Below are 11,392 nucleotides of genomic sequence, written 5' to 3' on the forward strand. Positions count from 1 at the left end.
ATTCTTTTTTATCTCAATGGGTTGGTTGCGCAAACGGCGGTGAATGACATCCACAACCAGAAGGATAAAAAACAATGATTCAATCGAAAGATGAAGACGAAACCGACAACAGTGACGATGATGAGAAAACCATTGCTTTTAAAAAATAGGGTTTTGTAATTAGAGATTTCTATTTGCACTAATTATACAAAAAGTTATTGAAAAACAATTTAATTAAAAATTGTGATTTATTTAAAATCACAATTACATTTTTAACTAAAATATAATTATATATTAAGTACCTTATAATTTTATCATTTTATAATTTAATTTATGGATGCTCATCATTATTGGTGTTCATCGTCCCTTGTTGAGTACACAAGAATCATCTTATTATTATAACATTTTAGAAGTAATGGATCCAAAGGAGATTAAGCATGCATTAACTTCTAAAAAAAGAATTTGAAAATTATAAATAATTAGGTGTAACATAGAAAATGAGTAATATAATTAAATATGAGCAAGTTATATGTTTCGTACTTAAATTATTAGTTTTGTTTTGTTTTGGTACTTAAACTTTCATTTGTTTTAAAATCATACTTAACATTTATTTTTGTTTTGTTTTGGTATCTCGCTGTTAAAAACTTAGCGATACTGTTACAACATAACACTTTTTTATGGGTAAATTACATCATTCCTCACTCAACAATGTTCTCACTCCTATTTTGGTCACTAAAGTTCTTTTAATTTAATGAATTAACTTTTAAATTACTTCTAATTTAATCACTTTAACTTTTGAATTTAATTTAATTTAATTTTAATTATATATTAATAAAAATAATAATAACAATGTCATGCCGCAAAAGTATTAATGAAATAAATTAGAGTGATTAAAACATTAATAATTTGAAAGTTGAGTAGTTAAATTTAATTTTTTTAAATTTTAGTGACCAACATAAGAGTGAAAATATAGTTAAGTGACGAATGATGTAATTTACTCGTAAAAATATAATGTGTTGCAGTTCCGTTAAGGTTTTAACAACGAGATATTAAAATGAATCAAAAAAAATAAACGTCGGGTATAGTTTTAAAAGTTTAGGCGTTAAAACGAGAGAAAAAAAACTAATAGTTTACTTTTTTTAAATCACCTAAGTATGATTTTTTAAAAAAAATCATACTTAGAGTTTAGTTTTAGTTTCATTACCACTCATCATTAAAAATGTAACATTGATTTTGATATGTCACCCTAAGATAATGTCGTGTCATCAAAATAAAACAAAAATGTAACATTATGTATAATTTTGAAAAAAATAATAGGTGACCAAAATAGAACAAAAGTGATAGTTGGGATACACATACTTTATTTTTTTCAAAAGCATACCTAAGGTTTAGTTTATGTTTCATTTTGGTATTCTTCGTTAAAAACTTAACAGTGTCGATATGTCACCATAAAGTAATGCCACATTATCAATAGAAAATAAAAATATAATGTTAGCAGTTCTGTTAGTTTTTTAAAGGTGATGTACTAAACTAAAAATTAAACTAAACATTAAATATAATTTAAAAAAAAATAAAATTTAGACACCAAAACAAAATAAAAATAATAATTTAGGCGCCGCCAATGATTTTATCCTAAGCCAACGGTCGAAATCCCAAAGTCTTTTCTTTTAAAAATAAAAGCTGGCGGTTACATTATTTTTTATAAAAGTCTGTTCGTTTTCTTTTTCAGGTTTTTTGCTTTCTATCTTGGGGTTTCTTTAGAGATGTAATTATTTGTGTTTGTTAGGGTTAGGGGTCTAAACATTTTGGGTATGAAATAAAAAGAAATCGATGCAGAGGTAAGAAGAATTTCATGTCGCCGACGATATCTGCCGCTTCGAAGATAACACATCACCAAGAAAACAAATCTTGGACGATATTCTGTTTCATTCTACAATGCGAAAAGCCTAGCCATGGAAGATAGCGAGTCGAAACCAGAGATTGGTGCGAACCAGAAGAAGGAGTTTCAGTGGAAACCCTTTTGCCAAGTCGTCCGTCGTCACGAATCGCAGGGCTAATAGACCTTCAGGTCCCGTTTTCTTTTCTGATTTATTGCTTTCTTTCTTGGGTTTTCTTTGGAGAAGTAGTTTTCTGCGTATGCTAGGGCTCTAAACATTTTGGGTATGAAATAAAGGGAAATCGATGCATTATTTGGCTGTCTCTGTGGTTTGGGTTTTTGAAGGAATTCAAGTTTGGCTATGAATTTTTGTTAGAAATATTTATTGTCAGCTATGAGAATCAGTAGTTAGAAGAAATTTGTATTTGGAACCGAAATAAAATTATAAAATCGCAGGGTCAGATCTTTTTGTTAAAAAGATTTTAAATTTTGAGAGGGTCTAAAATTACAAATTTTCCATGTTAACAAGGAGAGTTACAAGAAGGGCTTAAAGTTTTAAATTTTGATATTGGGATGGATTGAGATTGCAGTTTTCCCATCTAACCAAGGGGTCACTGCATGTTTAGAAAATACACATTTTGAACTATGAGAGCTGTTTCAAATTGAATTGAGTTCTAATAGGAAGTTAGAAAGAATCATAGTTAGAGGAGTTGCAATCGAGATTTTTAGGAAGCAAACAGTGCTAGTTATGGTTCTGACGTACTGTTCTTTGTTTGTTTTTATTAATTTCCAGATTTTCCTCGAAGCCATTCCACTAGTTGAGAAAGTCTAGCTTCTTTGCCTGATCATGGCAAGGAGAACACTCGAGACTCGAAATCTGTGGTATGTAATATATTCAATATTAATTTAAATTATATTAATATATTCTTAAATTAAATTAATTTAAATTATTCTATTGTTGTTTAAAATATTTTTATAAAGTTATTTTCCACGGAGGCTTACCAGCAAGTAGCAGCTGCAGGGTCCTATGCCTTTTCCACTTATAAAGCAACAAGCTTTGACATTGCTACTTGTAGTTAGTACCTCAAAAGTGTGATGCTTATGTTAATTAAATGAGCCAGTTCGATATTCTGATTCATTCTACAATGTGTAAAGCCTAGCCATGGAAGATACCAAGTCAAAACCGGAGATTGGTCCGAACCAGAAGGAGTTTCAGTGGAAACCCTTTTGCCAAGTCGTCCGCCATCACGAATCGCATAACATTTAACCCGAGCACTCTGCCTAATAGACCTTCGGGTTCCGTTTTCTTTTCTGATTTGTTGCATTTTTTCTTGGGTTTTCTTTGGAGACGTAGTTTTCTGCGTCTGCTAGGGCTCTAAACATTTTGGTTATGAAATAAAGGGAAATCGATGGATTTATTTGGCTGTCTATGTGGTTTGGGTTTTTGAAAGAATTCAAGTTTGGCTATGAATTTATGTTAGAAGTATTGATCGTCAGCTACGAGAATCAGTAAGTTAGAAGAAATTTGTAATCGGAACCGAAATAAAATTTTAAAATCACAGGGCTAAATCTTTTTGTTAAAAGAGCGTAGATTGAATTTGAGAGGGTTTGAAATAAACGACGACTTGTTTTAGATCTGTCCTCTTAAACTCGTGGATCTATATGGTTTTTGTTAGGGATTTTGATATTTTGTTTTAGATCCATCGTCTTAAAGTTGTCAATCAAATTTTTATTTTCAGTGAATTAAATACCATTTTGAGTTTAAAAAGTCCCAACTCCCTTTACTAGTATGTGCTTTATTGAATTTTCTACTGCATTAGCTGCTGTTTTGTTATTTGAGTCTATCCTTCCATATTTTTATTGCTTTATTGAATTTTGTTATTTGAATTTTCTACTTCATTTCAAAATTGTTTTTATACAAATGGAATATTGAAAAACAAATTATTTTTATCGCTTCTTTATCGTTGTTTGCTCAAAGTTCTTGAATTCGCTCCGGTTGTCTTTCTGTAGTTATATTATTTAATTCTCTCCCTCCCTCTCTTCTATTTTCCTGATAGATACCTTGGGAGAACAAGTTCCTTTCAATTGCTGGCCTTTCAAAGGATCCTTCTGAAACTATCCAGACTACTTGTTCTTTCCCCTTATAACTATTTGAAAATTTGAAACTATTTTTTCTGCATCTTTCCCTTGTTTCTAATTCTACTGTTCTGTATTCTTATGGCAGTGAAAACATTTGATATGCAAACCGGCACATGGTCAATGTTGAAACCTTGTGGAAAAGCATCAGTATTTGTCTTTTCTATCGGTTAACTATTTTTCTTTCCCTTTTACCAACTAGAAAAAATTACAGAACTATATTTAGAAACTAGCAGGTTCATGGTTGTTGTGGTATTCACAAAAAAATAGACCAGCTTTTGGATTTTTTTAATGCCAATTACCGTTTCTCGCTCAATCGAATAAGTTATATAAGAAACTGAAAACTAAATAATAGAATCTTGATTGAAAGACAATGTTTAGCTGAAAATTTACAGACATATTGGTATGCTTGAACAAAGGCAGGAGGTAAACCTTGTGAAGCAAGAATGTGGACTGCATATGTGTGTTTATATAGTTTTCTGCCCCTTTATGGTAGTATTTTTTATGAAAATTCTTTGCCAATAGTTAGGAGTTTTTCACCTTAATTTCAGTGTATTGCAGGTGGCTCGCGGTGGTCAGTTTGTAACCCTCGTCAGAACAATCTTAGCAATATTTGGTTGGCAGGATGCAAAGCAAACGCACTGGAATGATCTACATAAACTTGACCTCGAAACCGACCTGGGATGAATTTGATGCTGTGTAAGAATATTTTTGGCAATTTTGGTCCCGTACTCTCTGGCAAGGCTTACTTCGCAACTAGCATGTTTAGTGTTCAACCTCCATCAACAAACTCTCAGTTTTTGCCTCTAGAATTGTCAACTCCAAATGAGGGAAAATGATTTACTGCAGCGATATAAGAGATTGCTCCTGGCATATTCTACGCTAGCATAAGTATATATGGTACGTCTGAATCATTATGTTGCTCTGTTCTGTTTGCTCAAGAATTAAAAGAAAAAAAATGAAACATAAAGCAAATTCTTGCATGGGTTAAATCCAATTTCTTATACTCCAATTTAAATAGTTTTTTTATTGAAGAAAAGAAACATCATCAGACATTTTCTTAGGGTTTGTGTTTGGCTGTCAGGTCATGCATTAATTACATAGACACATGCATTAAGGATCGGGTGAAAGAGTTCACAGTGGCAAGCAAGTGGAAACTTTTGTTCTTTCTAAATGAAATCATGGTTCAATGTAGTATCATTCATATATATATATATATATATATATATATGACCAGCCAAATAAAGAAATAGATTTTAAGGGAGCTCTAGAAATTGTAAGTTAAATCTGTCTAAGTTGGTGGTGGTATTTGAGCCACGGTCGTCTACTGTGTATAGGAGGTAATATGATATATTCCTTTCTGGTGAATTACATGACACATGTTCATTATCCATTCATCCATATTATTTTTTCTCTTAATTAGGTTCTGTTTTTGGCTAACTTTTAGCTTCCTGATGTATAATAGTGCACCTAGTTATGCAGAAGCACTAAGTGGGATTCGGATTCCTACCCATGATGAAAGATATTTCTTTTCAGATACATGTTACTTGCAATTTTGCTTTGCTTGATGTCGCATACTGAAATTTTTTGTTGATAGGGTTGGCCAAACTTCTGTAGTAGCTATGACAGGGCTTTTCCTACTGCTAGCAATAATAATCATAACCAATGTTGTGAGATAAATATGTTTCTTTACCTGCCAATGTTGTCTGGAAAAAGGTCCCTCTTAAAGTAAAAAGGAGAAAGAGTGTACTCATGGTTGGACCTTGACTGATGAACTACTTTGCAAACTCTGCCAAAAACCATGCGAGTAAGAACTAATTACTCTTTTCCTGTATACCATTTGTCACATATGTCACTGGGTTTTTTTATGTTTTCAGGGGGAGAAATGCCAAGATTTCTCAATATTTTGAGGATCCATTTTGTAATATTGGTTGCTACGACCCACACTGTCGAGGGTTAATGTGTATGGTCACACTGTGCAGCCAAGTTCTAATCCATATAGTCAACTGCCAAAACCCGGTTCTAGTTTCTGCGGCCAACCCTCTCAGCCTAATGCGAATCCATATGTTCAATGGACATAAGTCATTTTGCTATAACCCATCAAGGAACATAAGCCAAGGGCTGGTCATGCAGGTGTGACCATTGGGGAGAATTGGTTTATTGTTTGTCGTGCAGACAATTAAAGTGGTAAATGTCTTACTTCGAAATCAAATAGAAGATTACTATTATTAATTGTTCCTTGGATGATTTTCCCATTATATGCTTAGTTTGGAGTTACTATAGTTTATAATTATACTGCCAAGTGTCTCCCTTTTATATGATGATAAGAAAATTCTTTGGTGGGATTTGTTGATTGTTTGAAAAAGCTTATTTTTTATTACTGCTCCCTGATCCTCATTGCTTGTACTACTCTCTTCTTCCAGGGGCATCCGAAACTGTAGTGCTTAACATGTCAACCGTAGCCTGGTCTTGTGACATCAGTTGAAGGATGTGTTCCTCTTGCTAGTGAGGTATTTTACATTTTACAAATGCTTGTTGTCCGTAAAATGGTTACATAATACATGTGGCATGTGGAAAATCTTTTTTTGTAATACGCATCATATGTGTATTGGTTTGATTGTGCCAGTACTGTTACAATGGCTTAAACTTCTCAATTTGGACCAAGGAGCGTAAGATAGATGCCAATAAATAAAGTAGACTCTCACTCTCTACGTTTTTTGTTGTAATTCTCTATATATTATGATCATTTGACTGAATCTTTGGTGACTTGTTCATTATGTTTGTTCTCATGTGATTGCAGGATGGCTCTAGAGTGGATTAAGGACCCCTTGGCGTGTCCCTCAAGTTTTGAGTGTATTGTCAAAGTAATTGAGTCTGTTAGGTGTAATGAGGACCTAATTTGTTTCATTCAAAGAAGTGTGGATTGGGAGGTGGACGAGTTAGCAAAAATGGGGATTGGTTAGTTCTAGTGAGTAAGATGGTCGAATCTGTTTGTCTCAGAAATAGGTAGTGGTGTGGTTTTATCTTCTATTTTGTAATCCTAGGGCTTATCTAAAACCCTTTTTTCAATAATACTTGAGGTACTCTTTTCCCCCTTCCGCTTTTTTCGTTAAACCTCTTTAAGTTTTTTGACAATTATGAAGGGGTTTTTTAAAGAGACCTCCAATTCTTACAAAAAAAATTATGTTTATTCTCATCAATTAATTTCACTGGCTTTATAAATAGGAGACAACTTTTGGTGTCATCGATTGATACAAAGTTTCTATCTAATTGTCTTTATTGTAGGGTTTAAGTCTGGTTGTAGGCTCGCTTAATGGGGAAGATATACTTATATCTTTTCGAGGTTACAATAGGTGCTACAACAGTGAGTTAGATGGTTTTAACCTCTTTTTATATGACTTGGTTTTTTTTGTTACTATATATGATCGTTTATGGTTGACCATCAGGTTAATGTTCTTAAGCCAAGTCACAAGTCAACCTTGCTCAAGTTTGATAAGTTGACTTACTTCTCCTTCCATGTCTCTTACAGGCTGAGGATAGAGCTCACAGGTGAAGGCAGACAACTGCGGTCAACATTTACATTTTTTGTGCAAAGGTGTGCATATATTATAGCAGAATTTTTCTTCAAATTTCAGTCTATGGTAAGGAGATATCAGGATTATATGATTTTTGTTTCGACTGCTTTTGCATGTGAAGCACATGGTGGCTATTGATATTTGTTGGATGCAGTAAATTGCATCATAATGCTTTAGCCTAGCACAGTTAAATCCTATTAATATTATACTGCAGATGGTTATTAATCTGTGTTGCTTGCAGTCTTTGCCAGAGCTGAATTTGTTTTGAGAACTTAACCTGACCAGCATGTTGCATAGTAATATTTTAATATTTCCATTCCGACCATGATATGCAATATTTGGTAAAATACATTACTTATTGGTGGTTTGTTTTGTTTAGCGGCATCATATGGTTTCATTATTTTTTTTGGTAAAAGATCAAACTTTATTCTTCTGGTTTTGGTAGTTTGAAGGCATTTCTTATATGGTAACACCTGATGTAAATGGTAAGCATAAAATTTTGATGAAAGATTCTCCTAGAAATTTTTCACTGGACTAGCCAGCTACAAGACCCTGAATGTTCCCATCCTTCCGAAGCTTTTTCTGATGTCACTGCTGAAATGAATGACAGCTCTGGCACAATCAATCTAACTGGTGACAGCTACAGTCATAAAGATGTAAAATTAGAAGGAGCTTCACTGGAATGGTTAACCTGCATACTTGAGCTTCCCCTGACCAAGCACATGAAGAAAATAACTACATGTCAGCTAACCTAACCCTTTCTGATACATTTGCTGCTTCTATTTTTCTGATCAAGGTAATTAGTGCCTTCCCCCTCACTGGTTCACTTTTGAGCAATTTTCCTCTTTGTTACAAGCTAATCATGCCTTCTGTTGCTATATGGGGTGGTGTGTTTCTTGATCTAAAAAACCAAAAGCCTAATTCCATGAGAGACGAAAAAGAATTGCATACTTCTGCAGATGATATTAGAATTTGTGACATATCCGCTCTTTAAATTGATAACAGAAGCGAAGATTATGTTAACCTGCATACTTGAGCTTTCCCTGACCAAGAACATGAAGAAAATAACTACATGTCAGCTAATCTGACCCTTTCTGATACATTTGCTACTTCTATTTTCCTGATCAAGGGAATTTGTGCCGTCCCCCTCACTGGTTCATTTTTGAGCAATTTTCCTCTTTGTTACAAGCTAATCATGCCTATATGGTGGTGTGTTTCTTGATCTAAAAAACCAAAATCCTAATTCCATGAGAGATGAAAAAGAGTTGCATCCTTTTGCAGATGATATTGGAATTTGTGACATATCTGCTCTTAAAATTGATAACGGAAGCGAAGATTATGATCCAGTGCCAAAGGTATCTAACGGAAAATTTCTCTCAATACAGCAAAACGATTCTGTCCTTTAGATTTTTTCTTAAAAATAACTATTTTAATTTTGATGTTAATGCAGGGACAAGAAATCACAGCAGATGATGGTGCACCGGTGCAGCCATCAGACTGAATTTTCTATTCAATTTGTTTGTCTGCGGTTTGAGGTAAACAATCTTTACCTGATTGTAGATTCTACTTTCTTTCTTCTTTTTTTTTTTTGCATTAAGCAAAACTTTCTAGTTGTGGTAGAATTGTAGACAGACATTAACTTGGTGACTCATTTCCTTTTAATTTCACAGATTTTATGGTAGCACAAAGTTATTTGATAGAATTCTTTTCAGAATTTATTTTATAGAAATTATAGGATTTTCAGAAAACGGAGAATAATTATAGCTGTCCCAATGTCCATGTCAAACAAGGAAGCAAACCAACCTGGACTTACAAATTAGTTTCTAAAATCAGCCCAGAAAGCAATTAAGATGATAAGTAGTTGGCTGCTAATATCAGTCTGCATATATCAACGACAGTCAAATCTTCCTGGGTTATGCATTTTCATTGAAATTCTCTTAGATTTATATACCTTGCTATTAGTCCTTCACCCACATGCATCCTTAATTCTCTAAGAGAACTTATCTCTTTATAGAGATAAAAACATCATTTGAAAATTTTCCCTCTTCTCTCAAATAGATGGCTTAATCTAGGTTTCAACAATGATGGAATAGTTAGTGACCAGCAATTTAAACGGTTGTAAAATAATTATCTGGTGGGTTTCTTGTCTGAAACATTGATATTGTACTTGTAATGTGTAGGTAAGCCAATATATTGGAAGAATCCACCTGTATTCTGGCATCGCAGGGAAAGATTTGAGACCGGTGCAACTGTTTGAGAATTTTCAACAAGAGGAAATCGAGTTAGAAAATGCTCTTAGTTGTGATAACAAAGACAATTTGCAATAGAAAATGCTCTTGCTTGTGATAATAAAGACAATTTGCAAATATTTTATGGACAACCCAGCATCTAGGCATGCACATTTAGCCTTGAATGGAATAAACTGAAACCCAACAAAGAAAATTACGTGGAAAGCCTTTGCAACTCTCTCTGTCAGCTTAGTTATGCTACTTGAAGGAAATCATTAACAAGAATATGGAGTATGTAAGAATAACATGTATTATGCTATGGGATATCTTCTTTCTTTTATTAAGAATGACTTAAGGTGTTCCTTTGTAATTCTATTGCAGGGACTGCTGAAAGGTGGGAGCAAGCGACGTACTACACCTTTTTGTAAGATAAATGTTTCTTTACCTCCCAATGTTGTCTGCTAAAAGGTCCATCTACGGCGTAGTTAAAGTAAAAAGGAGAAAGACTGATGAACCACTCTGCAAACTCTGCCAAAAACCATGTGAGTAAGAACTAATTAATCTTTTCCTGTATAACATTTGTCACTGGCTTTCTTTATGTCTTCAGCGGGAGAAATGCCAAGATTCTTCAATATTTTGAAGATCTTTTTTGTAATATTGGTTGCTACGAAGAGTACAGCCTAAGAACTAGCAACAGTTCCTCCGTTAGGTTTGGTCACAATGTTTCTTTACTAAACCATTTTATCCATATCTCAATCTTTCACCTTCTAAGAGAATGTTTTATGAGACAACTCAAAATTTCCTGGAACTTTTTCAACTTGACCATGCCATCTGCACAAATTGCCAATTAGACTTCCATAAACTTGTGAAGAACTTAAAACCTTTATTCCTTAGAGAGGTGACAGGAGTATATAAACAAAGTTGCACCAAAGATGCAAGTCAGAAGAGCTTGTATGTCAATCAGGACAAGTTAGCGATGATAGTTTTCTAATTACTGCAGAGTACTTTGTTGTAGAAAATTGTGCAAAGACAATTTAAGTTTTCATGTAAAGAAATCACCTAGACATATCAACTATTGAACATTTTGTGGGCAAATGTCACATAAGTTGAGTCATTCACGATTACTTTCCAGATCACAATATTTTCTATGAACCAATTTCCTAATTAACCTTCTGCAGGGTTGACGAACTAGTTAGTGATCCTTCTGAGGACAATGCATGACATGCCGATCACGTTATCCTTGTTTATGGGGGGTATATGTTCATGAACATACTTTTTCTTTGTTCTCAACTACTTGTTTTACTGTTGTTCTGTTAAATTGAGCTTAATGTTGGTTTTCATGATGTATCCAAAATTTCAGGTGAATGCAGGCTATAGAATATGAGGTCTCTTTGTGTGACTTGTCATGCTGTTGTAACTGCAGAACAATGCGCTAAATGAAGGTCAATGTGGACCAAGGGTGAAGATTACATTGTTTTTGTAGATGCTGTTCATTTCTATGTTATAGCATGTTCCAACCTGAAAAAAGAAGTTTGTAAGATGACGGTTATAGTAGAAAGTCTTGCCAAATAGTTAGTCATTTAAATGGGGATATTACT

General features: G+C 33.7%; 1 long non-coding RNA gene and 1 pseudogene across 1 annotated transcript; both read left to right on the plus strand.

The window, feature by feature from the left end:
- Window positions 1–5,277: 5,277 nt before the first annotated feature.
- Window positions 5,278–7,360, plus strand: LOC120156354. The gene is made up of 6 exons (XR_005519059.1): window positions 5,278–5,798; window positions 5,869–6,178; window positions 6,415–6,501; window positions 6,618–6,684; window positions 6,792–6,997; window positions 7,277–7,360. It is a non-coding gene; the product is annotated as an uncharacterized LOC120156354 (long non-coding RNA).
- A 181-nt stretch (window positions 7,361–7,541) lies between these two features.
- LOC120156352 lies at window positions 7,542–11,392 on the plus strand (annotated as a pseudogene).

Source organism: Hibiscus syriacus, unplaced genomic scaffold (genome assembly GCF_006381635.1).
Source record: "Hibiscus syriacus cultivar Baekdansim isolate YM2019G1 unplaced genomic scaffold, ASM638163v2 tig00111215_pilon, whole genome shotgun sequence".
Classification (NCBI taxonomy): Eukaryota; Viridiplantae; Streptophyta; class Magnoliopsida; order Malvales; family Malvaceae; genus Hibiscus; species Hibiscus syriacus.